Source organism: Taudactylus pleione, unplaced genomic scaffold (assembly GCF_031769625.1).
Source record: "Taudactylus pleione unplaced genomic scaffold, aTauple2 ptg000978l, whole genome shotgun sequence".
Classification (NCBI taxonomy): domain Eukaryota; kingdom Metazoa; phylum Chordata; class Amphibia; order Anura; family Myobatrachidae; genus Taudactylus; species Taudactylus pleione.
The window spans coordinates 1,143,330-1,157,058 of record NW_028285379.1 but is presented as its reverse complement, the minus strand read 5'-3'; the positions used below and the strand labels follow the sequence as shown (position 1 = coordinate 1,157,058).

The 13,729-nt window shown below is 44.1% G+C and overlaps 1 protein-coding gene across 1 annotated transcript in view; it reads left to right on the top strand.

Moving 5' to 3' along the window:
- The first annotated feature begins 618 nt into the window (after nucleotides 1-618).
- Nucleotides 619-13,729, top strand: part of LOC148454568 (uncharacterized) — a 56,450-nt gene continuing 43,339 nt past the window's right edge. Inside the window, exon 1 of the mRNA XM_088460773.1 lies at nucleotides 619-686. The gene's annotated coding sequence lies outside the window, so the exon portion shown is untranslated. The remainder of the gene's footprint in view (nucleotides 687-13,729) is intronic.

Below are 13,729 nucleotides of genomic sequence, written 5' to 3'. Positions count from 1 at the left end.
AAACATGTAATTGGCTAATCACACCAGCTGACCATAGAATCTTACCCAGCAACAAGGCTGTCATACTATAGTACATACCACCTTCAGCACAAAACAATCAGTCTTAATTATCCTCAATCCATTCAGAATTCCGTCTACATTAAGCTTCTATTTCAAGCGCTCATTTTTACTTTTGAAGTATTTATTCTATATTGAGCTGTTATTCACACCGAGCGCAGGACATTTTACATTTGTTATTGAACAGCAGTGTTACATGTGTGCATTGCCTTTCTATTGCCCAGCCTCAAAACTTGTATTAGGTCATTGACTACACCTATCAGCATTTAAGTTAGAAGGAATAATAATAAGTATAACAGCATATCACTGCATAGTATCTCTATCTGATGTTTATGTTTTGTAATTAGCTTTTAGACTTATAGACCCAGATGTTGGCTTAGTGCTATGTGCTGTTTGTTTAAGGTAATTTTTTGCTAGCCATATTAGTGGGGGTTGTTAGCAATCAGTGGATACACATGCCAGGTCTCCTATGTAAGGGTCATTAGTAGGTTGGAGTGCCCAATAGCATGATAGCACTTTACATTTTAAATCTAATTTTGGCGTTATACCAGCATTAAACAGAAGTGAAACAGCTATCTACTCTCTGTCAGCAACCTAAACTATATTTGGACAAAGTTGGATTAACAAATGTGAGTTCACAATCTTCTTACTACAAGATCCTGCTGACTACATAACCAGGACATTCATCACTGATCTCCCTGTTTGGTCGCTAGATAAACCTTGTGCCTCACTTGCTACTATTTGTGCGTTTCTCATATAACGCAGCATATTCTGTTGCGCTTTACATTTGGAACTTTATTGGGGCCTACCCATTAGCAGATGTATTTCTGAGCGATGAAAGACAAAATATATCCCTTGTAAATCCCGGAGGCTGCGCTGAGAGATGGCTGTTATGTACATGACAGGTTTTGGCAAAAGACGAACGATGGACGATATCGCATGACATCATTAGGTAGTGGATTTTTTTCTCTGTAGCTGCTGCTAATATCGTTCCTCGTTTAAAACTGCACGATATTTCTAATATCTGGCAGCAATATGCGATAATTGACCAACATGTTGGAGAGATGATAGATGTGATTTATCGGCTGTGGGAGTGCGCATCTGTCATCGTTCAGGGCCTATCCATTAGCAGATAAATTTAATGAACGATATATCATTCAGTCGTTCAATTTATCGGATAATGTATAGGCCCCTTAATAGAACAAAACTGGGTAATAACAGACAGATATATAGGTAGGAAGGCCCTGCTCGCAAGCTTACAATCTTACTGTATCTGTGCTAATATCAATTTACGTCTCTAATAAAGTCTCTCTAGCTCCTGTGCCTAGTCTTACAACATCTAGCTCCTACCACTCTTTACTTTAATATTCAATTTCTGCTCCCATCAAATCTCCACTTTCATTATACTGAATAATAAACTTTTGTTGTGCAGACCCTTCCCCACACTGTACTCTTACCCGGAGATCTGCACTCTCTCTTACATTCTTTCTTCATTCTGGCTTTCAACTCTCCCTTCCCCTATTTACCTCATCCTTACCATGACCATGTTTTCTTCCACTCCCCCTATACCTAATCCTCTGTTCTGCCCCGTTTCCACCTTTCCCCCTGGTCTCCACCTCCTCCCCTTCTCTGTCTGATTTCCTCCCCCTCTTCTCCCATTACTCCACTTTCATTCTCTTACACCCCACCGGGGTCCTACTACCCCACTGCTAATCTCTCCCACCCTCCTCTCCATGTCATCCCACCCAACCTCCATCCACATCTCAGTAATCTCCATTCCTGCCCACCTCCTACAGGTTCCCCTCCTAGCGCTGGACCCGCACGATCACTTCACTCTATTCATCTCTGTCCCCCTAATTAATCTCACCTCCACGCTACAGCAGCCCTGATAATCTCATTCACATCTCCCCCACAAACGCTGTTTCTCTATCCTGTGCCCTCTGGAATGCCAGGTCAGTCTGTAACAAACTGGTTCCACCCATGACCTTTTCATCTCCAACTCCCTGAATCTCCTAGCCATTACTGACACCTGGATGTCACCCTCTGAAACCACTTCTCCTGCAGCTCTCTCCTCTGGGGGCCTCACCTTTTCCCACACACCCCTGGCCGGTGGGTCGCCATGGTGGTGGTGTTGGGGACCTTCTATCCCCTGGTTACTCATACTCTCAGAACCATCCCTTTCATTCTCTATATTTGAGGTTCATGCTATATGCCTCTTCCAACAGGTACCCTCCCTCTAAGTTCCTTGACAACTTCGCTTCCTGGCTCCCTCACTTTCTCTCCTCAGACCTTCCCTTTATTATTCAAGGTGACTTCAATATTCCAATTGATATCCCCACAGAATCCCTCACCCTCACTTCTTCAGTTGGTCTTTCCCAATGGACCTCTTCACCCACCCATGTGATCTGGTCTTCACTCACCGTTGTGATATTTCTCAATACAATGGATCTAGATACCTCCACTGCGCAAACCTCTAACAACAACACCCTTCAACAGGTCCCTGAGTGTCACCCAACACCCAAAAACACAGTAAATATAAAAAAATTTCCATGTCAATTTGTTCATCTTGTTCTATTGTGCAGCGCTCCCCTCCGGGTTCCATTTTTTTATATTTGTTGTGATATTTCTGATTACTCCAATTCCCCATTCCCTCTCTCTGACCATCACCTTCTCTCTTTTAACCTATCCCTCTCTCCTTCCCCTCCTCTACCTCCAAAAGCCGCCAATAGAGTAAAATTGAAGCTATAGACACTTTCTTTTTCTTACCTGCTTGATTCACTTCTCTCCCCTATCCTCTCTCTCTCTCCTGCCCTGAACAAGCTGCTTCCCTATACAATGACTCCTTTACTTCTGCTCTTGACTCTGTTGCTCCGGCAATCACTACTCATCCTCGCAAATCCACACCTCAACCCTGGCATTCCAAATGCACCAGATACCTGCAAAAACATTCACGAACCGCCGAGCGACAGTGGAGAAGATCACGCTCTCAGGCAGATTTTCTCCATTTCAAATTCATGCTGTCATCCTACAGTGCTGCCCTTTCCCTCTCTAACCAGTCATATTTCATGAATCTCATCTCCTCCCTGTCCTCAAATCCCCAGCGTCTCTCTTCCACCTTCAACTCCCTCCTCTGCCCACCCCCTCATCATCTCCCCTCCTTACTCTCTGCCCTCGTCTCCCCTCCTTACTCTCTGCCCACCCCCTCCCCATCTCCCCTCCTAGCTCTCTGCCCACCCCCTCCTCGTCTCCCCTCCTTGCTCTCTATCACTGACTTTGCTACCTATTTCACATCTAAAATTGATTCCATACGTCAGGACATCATATCCTACCCGTCTCCCAGCTCTCCACCTCCTCCTTTCCTGGATCACCCCTCCCCATCCATTTTACAGACTCTGACATCCTTCTCCCCTGTATCTGGAAAGGAAGTCATGGCCCTCATCCGGTCCCCCCCCCCTTCCACCTGCTCCCTTCACCCTATCCCCTCCCACCTCCTCCGCTAACTCTTTCCTGCCTGCTCCCATCTTGCCCACCTCCTCAATCTCTCCCTCTTATCTGGCACTGTCCCTTCTGCATTCAAGGATGCCCTTGTCTAACCATTTTTAAAAAACCTGCCCTTGATCCCAACATTCTCTAACTACCGTCCCATCTCTCTCCTCCCTTTTGCCTCCAAACTCCTTGAGCGTATTGTTTACAACCGCCCCACCACATTTCTTTCCTCCCACTCCCTCCTTGACCCTTTTCAGTCTGGCTTCCGTTCTCTCCACTCCATTGAAACTGCCTTCACAAAAGTCAGCAATGACCTCCTTGCTGCCAAATCCAAGGGCCACTACTCCCTGCTCATTCTCCTTGACCTCTCGGCTGCTTTCGACACTGGACCACTCTCTACTGCTGCATATCCTTCACTCCCTTGGTCTATGTGACACTGCCCTCTCCTGGCTGTCATCCTACCTCTCTGACCGATCCTTCTCTGTCTCCTCTCATGACTCATCTCCCCCCCCCACAGCCTCTTACAGTAGGTGTCGCCCAAGGTTCTGTTCTTGGACCTCTCCTATTCTCCCTCTATACTTCCTCTCTAGGTGAACTCCTCTGCTCTTTTGACCTCCATTATCATCTCTATGCTGATGATACTCAGATCTACCTTTTCCTCCCCTGACCTCTCCCCCTCTCTATTGACTTCTATATCCAACTGTCTCTCTGCTATCTCTCCCTGGATGTCTCAGCGATTTCTTAAACTTAATATGTCTAAGACTGAGCCAATCATCTTCCCATCCTCCCACTATTTATTTATTAATTGATGGCACAACTATCTCATCTAGCCACAAAGTCTGCTGTCTTGGAGTCATCCTGGACTCATCCCTCTCCTTCAAACCACATATTCAGAACCTCTCACAGTCCTGTTGTTTCCATCTCAAGAATATTTCCAAGATCAGACCCTTTCTCAACCAAGATGCCACCAAAACCCTCATACATTCATTAGTCATTTCCAGATTGGACTACTGTAACCTCCTCCTATCTGACCTCCACAACTCCCATCTCTCCCCTCTCCAGTCTGTGCTCAATGCTGCTGCACAGCTCATCTTTCTCTCCAAATGCTCTACATCTGCCTCCCCTCTCCTACAAGCCCTCCACTGGCTCCCCTTCTCCTTCAGAACCCAATTGAAGGTTCTCACACTCACTTACAAAGCCCTCACCCAATCTTCTCCCATTTACATCTCTGATCTCATCTCCCTTCACTCTCCTGTCCGCCCTCTTCGTTCACTGTAAACTCTTTCGAGCAGGGCCCTCTACCCTCTTGTGCTTCTCCCTACTGTAATTTAATTTATCTCTTACTCCCCACTAGGGCAACTAACACTCGGCTGCTTATTTGGGCGTAAAGATCGCTAATATAACAATGTTTATGATACATGTCAATCCTGTATTGTATTGTATTGTAAGTCGCTGGTTACTTATGTTTATGTACTTTGTAAGGTGCTGCGGAACACTTGTGGCGCCACATAAATGATGATGATAATAATCATATGCTGTATAATGTATAACTGTGTTACATGTGTCATATGCTGTATAATGCATAGCTGTGTAACATGTGTCATAAGCTGTATAATGCATAGCTGTGTTACATGTGTCATATGCTGTATAATGCATAGCTGTGTTACATGTGTAATATGCTGTATAATGCATAGCTGTGTTACATGTGTCATATGCTGTATAATGCATAGCTGTGTTACATGTGTCATATGCTGTATAATGCATAGCTGTGTTACATGTGTCATATGCTATATAATGCATAGCTGAAATGCTCCCCCAAAACTCTCCTTACATGGAGGGTATATAAGAGTGCAGTGGTAGTGTAATTACTGGCACTAAGCCTCCTCTGATACTGTAGTGTCTATGTACTAACGCTCTCCTTACATGGAGGATATATAAGAGTGCAGTGGTAGTGTCATTACTGGCACTAAGCCTCCTCTGATACTGTAGTGTGTATGTACTGACGCTCCCCTTACATGGAGGTTATATAAGAGTGCAGTGGTAGTGTCATTACTGGCACTGAGCATCCTCTGATACTGTAGCTTCTATGTACTGACGCTCTCCTTACATGGAGGATATATAAGAGTGCAGTGGTAGTGTCATTACTGGCACTAAGCATCCTCTGATACTGTAGCTTCTATGTACTGACGCTCTCCTTACATGGAGGATATATAAGAGTGCAGTGGTAGTGTAATTACTGGCACTAAGCCTCCTCTGATACTGTAACTTCTATGTACTGACGCTCTCCTTACATGGAGGGTATATAAGAGTGCAGTGGTAGTGTAATTACTGGCACTAAGCCTCCTCTGATACTGTAGTGTCTATGTACTGATGTACTGATGCTCTCCTTACATGGAGGCTATATAAGAGTGCAGTGGTAGTGTCATTACTGGCACTGAGCATCCTCTGATACTGTAGTGTCTATGTACTGACGCTCTCCTTACATGGAGGTTATATAAGAGTGCAGTGGTAGTGTAATTACTGGCACTAAGCCTCCTCTGATACTGTAGTGTCTATGTACTGACGCTCTCCTTACATGGAGGTTATATAAGAGTGCAGTGGTAGTGTAATTACTGGCACTAAGCCTCCTCTTATACTGTAGTGTCTATGTACTGACGCTCTCCTTACATGGAGGGTATATAAGAGTGCAGTGGTAGTGTCATTACTGGCACTAAGCATCCTCTGATACTGTAGTGTCTATGTACTGACGCTCTCCTTACATGGAGGTTATATAAGAGAGCAGTGGTTGTGTCATTACTGGCACTAAGCATCCTCTGATACTGTAGTGTCTATGTACTGACGCTCTCCCTACATGGAGGTTATATAAGAGTGCAGTGGTAGTGTCATTACTGGCACTAAGCATCCTCTGATACTGTAGCTTCTATGTACTGACGCTCTCCTTACATGGAGGTTATATAAGAGTGCAGTGGTAGTGTCATTACTGGCACTAAGCATCCTCTGATACTGTAGCTTATATGTACTGACGCTCTCCTTACATGGAGGTTATATAAGAGTGCAGTGGTAGTGTCATTACTGGCAGTAAGTATCCTCTGATACTGTAGTGTCTATGTACTGACGCTCTCCTTACATGGAGGTTATATAAGAGTGCAGTGGTAGTGTCATTACTGGCACTAAGTATCCTCTGATACTGTAGTGTCTATGTACTGACGCTCTCCTTACATGGAGGTTATATAAGAGTGCAGTGGTAGTGTAATTACTGGCACTAAGCATCCTCTGATACTGTAGTGTCTATGTACTGACGCTCTCCTTACATGGAGGTTATATAAGAGTGCAGTGGTAGTGTCTATGTACTGACGCTCTCCTTACATGGAGGATATATAAGAGTGCAGTGGTTGTGTCATTACTGGCACTAAGCCTCCTCTGATACTGTAGTGTCTATGTACTGACACTCTCCTTACATGGAGGTTATATAAGAGTGCAGTGGTAGTGTAATTACTGGCACTAAGCATCCTCTGATACTGTAGTGTCTATGTACTGACGCTCTCCATACATGGAGGATATATGTGTCATTACTGGCACTAAGCATCCTCTGATACTGTAGTGTCTATGTATTGACGCTCTCCTTACATGGAGGATATATAAGAGTGCAGTGGTAGTGGCATTACTGGCACTGAGCATCCTCTGATACTGAAGTGTCTATGTACTGACGCTCTCCTTACATGGAGGTTATATAAGAGTGCAGTGGTAGTGTAATTACTGGCACTGAGCATCCTCTGATACTGTAGTGTCTATGTACTGACGCTCTCCTTACATGGAGGTTATATAAGAGTGCAGTGGTAGTGTCATTACTGGCACTAAGCCTCCTCTGATCCTGTAGTGTCTATGTACTGACGCTCTCCTTACATGGAGGTTATATAAGAGTGCGGTGGTAGTGTAATTACTGGCACTAAGCATCTTCTGATACTGTAGCGTCTATGTACTGACGCTCTCCTTACATGGAGGGTATATAAGAATACAGTGGTAGTGTCATTACTGGCACTAACCATCCTCTGATACTGTAGTGTCTATGTACTGACGCTCTCCTTACATGGAGGTTATATAAGAGTGCAGTGGTAGTGTCATTACTGGCACTAAGCCTCCTCTGATACTGTAGTGTCTATGTACTGACGCTCTCCTTACATGGAGGTTATATAAGAGTGCAGTGGTAGTGTCATTACTGGCAGTAAGCCTCCTCTGATACTGTAGTGTCTATGTACTGACGCTCTCCTTACATGGAGGTTATATAAGAGTGCAGTGGTAGTGTCATTACTGGCACTAATCCTCCTCTGATACTGAAGTGTCTATGTACTGACGCTCTCCTTACATGGAGGTTATATAAGAGTGCAGTGGTAGTGTAATTACTGGCACTGAGCATCCTCTGATACTGTAGTGTCTATGTACTGACGCTCTCCTTACATGGAGGTTATATAAGAGTGCAGTGGTAGTGTCATTACTGGCACTAAGCCTCCTCTGATCCTGTAGTGTCTATGTACTGACGCTCTCCTTACATGGAGGTTATATAAGAGTGCGGTGGTAGTGTAATTACTGGCACTAAGCATCTTCTGATACTGTAGCGTCTATGTACTGACGCTCTCCTTACATGGAGGGTATATAAGAATACAGTGGTAGTGTCATTACTGGCACTAACCATCCTCTGATACTGTAGTGTCTATGTACTGACGCTCTCCTTACATGGAGGTTATATAAGAGTGCAGTGGTAGTGTCATTACTGGCACTAAGCCTCCTCTGATACTGTAGTGTCTATGTACTGACGCTCTTCTTACATGGAGGTTATATAAGAGTGCAGTGGTAGTGTCTATGTACTGACGCTCTCCTTACATGGAGGTTATATAAGAGTGCAGTGGTAGTGTAATTACTGGCACTAAGCATCCTCTGATACTGTAGTGTCTATGTACTGACGCTCTTCTTACATGGAGGTTATATAAGAGTGCAGTGGTAGTGTAATTACTGGCAGTAAGCCTCCTCTGATACTGTAGTGTCTATGTACTGACGCTCTCCTTACATGGAGGTTATATAAGAGTGCAGTGGTAGTGTCATTACTGGCACTAAGCCTCCTCTGATACTGTAGTGTCTATGTACTGACGCTCTCCTTACATGGAGGATATATAAGAGTGCAGTGGTAGTGTCTATGTACTGATGCTCTCCTTACATGGAGGTTATATAAGAGTGCAGTGGTAGTGTAATTACTGGCACTAAGCATCCTCTGATACTGTAGTGTCTATGTACTGACTCTCTCCTTACATGGAGGGTATATAAGAGTGCAGTGGTAGTGTCATTACTGGCACTAAGCCTCCTCTGATACTGTAGTGTCTATGTACTGACGCTCTCCTTACATGGAGGTTATATAAGAGTGCAGAGGTAGTGTAATTACTGGCACTAAGCATCCTCTGATACTGTAGTGTCAATGTACTGACTCTCTCCTTACATGGAGGTTATATAAGAGTGCAGTGGTAGTGTCATTACTGGCACTAAGCCTCCTCTGATACTGTAGTTTCTATGTACTGACGCTCTCCTTACATGGAGGATATATAAGAGTGCAGTGGTAGTGTCTATGTACTGACGCTCTCCTTACATGGAGGTTATATAAGAGTGCAGTGGTAGTGTAATTACTGGCACTAAGCATCCTCTGATACTGTAGTGTCTATGTACTGATGCTCTCCTTACATGGAGGATATATAAGAGTGCAGTGGTAGTGTCATTACTGGCACTGAGCATCCTCTGATACTGTAGTGTCTATGTACTGACACTCTCCTTACATGGAGGTTATATAAGAGTGCAGTGGTAGTGTCATTACTGGCACTGAGCATCCTCTGATACTGTAGTGTCTATGTACTGACGCTCTCCTTACATGGAGGATATATAAGAGTGCAGTGGTAGTGTCATTACTGGCACTAAGCCTCCTCTGATACTGTAGTGTCTATGTACTGATGCTCTCCTTACATGGAGGTTATATAAGAGTGCAGTGGTAGTGTCATTACTGGCACTAAGCCTCCTCTGATCCTGTAGTTTCTATGTACTGACGCTCTCCTTACATGGAGGATATATAAGAGTGCAGTGGTAGTGTAATTACTGGCACTAAGCCTCCTCTGATACTGTAGTGTCTATGTACTGACGCTCTCCTTACATGGAGGTTATATAAGAGTGCAGTGGTAGTGTAATTACTGGCACTAAGCATCCTCTGATACTGTAGTGTCTATGTACTGACGCTCTCCTTACATGGAGGTTATATAAGAGTGCAGTGGTAGTGTAATTACTAGCACTAAGCCTCCTCTGATCCTGTAGTGTCTATGTACTGACTCTCTCCTTACATGGAGGTTATATAAGAGTGCAGTGGTAGTGTCATTACTGGCACTAAGCATCCTCTGATACTGTAGTGTCTATGTACTGACGCTCTCCTTACATGGAGGGTATATAAGAGTGCAGTGGTAGTGTCATTACTGGCACTGAGCATCCTCTGATACTGTAGTGTCTATGTACTGACGCTCTCCTTACATGGAGGTTATATAAGAGTGCAGTGGTAGTGTAATTACTAGCACTAAGCCTCCTCTGATACTGTAGTGTCTATGTACTGACGCTCTCCTTACATGGAGGTTATATAAGAGTGCAGAGGTAGTGTCATTACTGGCAGTAAGTATCCTCTGATACTGTAGTGTCTATGTACTGACGCTGTCCTTACATGGAGGTTATATAAGAGTGCAGTGGTAGTGTCATTACTGTCACTAAGTATCCTCTGATACTGTAGTGTCTATGTACTGACGCTCTCCTTACATGGAGGTTATATAAGAGTGCAGTGGTAGTGTAATTACTGGCACTAAGCATCCTCTGATACTGTAGTGTCTATGTACTGACGCTCTCCTTACATGGAGGTTATATAAGAGTGCAGTGGTAGTGTCTATGTACTGACGCTCTCCTTACATGGAGGATATATAAGAGTGCAGTGGTTGTGTCATTACTGCCACTAAGCCTCCTCTGATACTGTAGTGTCTATGTACTGACACTCTCCTTACATGGAGGTTATATAAGAGTGCAGTGGTAGTGTAATTACTGGCACTAAGCATCCTCTGATACTGTAGTGTCTATGTACTGACGCTCTCCATACATGGAGGATATATAAGAGTGCAGTGGTAGTGTCATTACTGGCACTAAGCATCCTCTGATACTGTAGTGTCTATGTATTGACGCTCTCCTTATATGGAGGATATATAAGAGTGCAGTGGTAGTGGCATTACTGGCACTGAGCATCCTCTGATACTGAAGTGTCTATGTACTGACGCTCTCCTTACATGGAGGTTATATAAGAGTGCAGTGGTAGTGTAATTACTGGCACTGAGCATCCTCTGATACTGTAGTGTCTATGTACTGACGCTCTCCTTACATGGAGGTTATATAAGAGTGCAGTGGTAGTGTCATTACTGGCACTAAGCCTCCTCTGATCCTGTAGTGTCTATGTACTGACGCTCTCCTTACATGGAGGTTATATAAGAGTGCGGTGGTAGTGTAATTACTGGCACTAAGCATCTTCTGATACTGTAGCGTCTATGTACTGACGCTCTCCTTACATGGAGGGTATATAAGAATACAGTGGTAGTGTCATTACTGGCACTAACCATCCTCTGATACTGTAGTGTCTATGTACTGACGCTCTCCTTACATGGAGGTTATATAAGAGTGCAGTGGTAGTGTCATTACTGGCACTAAGCCTCCTCTGATACTGTAGTGTCTATGTACTGACGCTCTCCTTACATGGAGGTTATATAAGAGTGCAGTGGTAGTGTCATTACTGGCAGTAAGCCTCCTCTGATACTGTAGTGTCTATGTACTGACGCTCTCCTTACATGGAGGTTATATAAGAGTGCAGTGGTAGTGTCATTACTGGCACTAAGCCTCCTCTGATACTGAAGTGTCTATGTACTGACGCTCTCCTTACATGGAGGTTATATAAGAGTGCAGTGGTAGTGTCATTACTGGCACTGAGCATCCTCTGATACTGTAGTGTCTATGTACTGACGCTCTCCTTACATGGAGGTTATATAAGAGTGCAGTGGTAGTGTCATTACTGGCACTAAGCCTCCTCTGATCCTGTAGTGTCTATGTACTGACGCTCTCCTTACATGGAGGTTATATAAGAGTGCGGTGGTAGTGTAATTACTGGCACTAAGCATCTTCTGATACTGTAGCGTCTATGTGCTGACGCTCTCCTTACATGGAGGGTATATAAGAATACAGTGGTAGTGTCATTACTGGCACTAACCATCCTCTGATACTGTAGTGTCTATGTACTGACGCTCTCCTTACATGGAGGTTATATAAGAGTGCAGTGGTAGTGTCATTACTGGCACTAAGCCTCCTCTGATACTGTAGTGTTTATGTACTGACGCTCTTCTTACATGGAGGTTATATAAGAGTGCAGTGGTAGTGTCTATGTACTGACGCTCTCCTTACATGGAGGTTATATAAGAGTGCAGTGGTAGTGTAATTACTGGCACTAAGCATCCTCTAATACTGTAGTGTCTATGTACTGACGCTCTTCTTACATGGAGGTTATATAAGAGTGCAGTGGTAGTGTAATTACTGGCAGTAAGCCTCCTCTGATACTGTAGTGTCTATGTACTGACGCTCTCCTTACATGGAGGTTATATAAGAGTGCAGTGGTAGTGTCATTACTGGCACTAAGCCTCCTCTGATACTGTAGTGTCTATGTACTGACGCTCTCCTTACATGGAGGATATATAAGAGTGCAGTGGTAGTGTCTATGTACTGATGCTCTCCTTACATGGAGGTTATATAAGAGTGCAGTGGTAGTGTAATTACTGGCACTAAGCATCCTCTGATACTGTAGTGTCTATGTACTGACTCTCTCCTTACATGGAGGGTATATAAGAGTGCAGTGGTAGTGTCATTACTGGCACTAAGCCTCCTCTGATACTGTAGTGTCTATGTACTGACGCTCTCCTTACATGGAGGTTATATAAGAGTGCAGTGGTAGTGTCATTACTGGCACTAAGCCTCCTCTGTTCCTGTAGTGTCTATGTACTGACGCTCTCCTTACATGGAGGATATATAAGAGTGCAGTGGTAGTGTCTATGTACTGACGCTCTCCTTACATGGAGGTTATATAATAGTGCAGTGGTAGTGTAATTACTGGCACTAAGCATCCTCTGATACTGTAGTGTCTATGTACTGACTCTCTCCTTACATGGAGGTTATATAAGAGTGCAGTGGTAGTGTCATTACTGGCACTAAGCCTCCTCTGATACTGTAGTTTCTATGTACTGACGCTCTCCTTACATTGAGGATATATAAGAGTGCAGTGGTAGTGTCTATGTACTGACGCTCTCCTTACATGGAGGTTATATAAGAGTGCAGTGGTAGTGTAATTACTGGCACTAAGCATCCTCTGATACTGTAGTGTCTATGTACTGATGCTCTCCTTACATGGAGGATATATAAGAGTGCAGTGGTAGTGTCATTACTGGCACTGAGCATCCTCTGATACTGTAGTGTCTATGTACTGACACTCTCCTTACATGGAGGTTATATAAGAGTGCAGTGGTAGTATCATTACTGGCACTAAGCCTCCTCTGATACTGTAGTGTCTATGTACTGACGCTCTCCTTACATGGAGGATATATAAGAGTGCAGTGGTAGTGTCATTACTGGCACTAAGCCTCCTCTGATACTGTAGTGTCTATGTACTGATGCTCTCCTTACATGGAGGTTATATAAGAGTGCAGTGGTAGTGTCATTACTGGCACTAAGCCTCCTCTGATCCTGTAGTTTCTATGTACTGACGCTCTCCTTACATGGAGGATATATAAGAGTGCAGTGGTAGTGTAATTACTGGCACTAAGCCTCCTCTGATACTGTAGTGTCTATGTACTGACGCTCTCCTTACATGGAGGTTATATAAGAGTGCAGTGGTAGTGTAATTACTGGCACTAAGCATCCTCTGATACTGTAGTGTCTATGTACTGACGCTCTCCTTACATGGAGGTTATATAAGAGTGCAGTGGTAGTGTAATTACTAGCACTAAGCCTCCTCTGATCCTGTAGTGTCTATGTACTGACTCTCTCCTTACATGGAGGTTATATAAGAGTGCAGTGGTAGTGTCATTACTGGCACTAA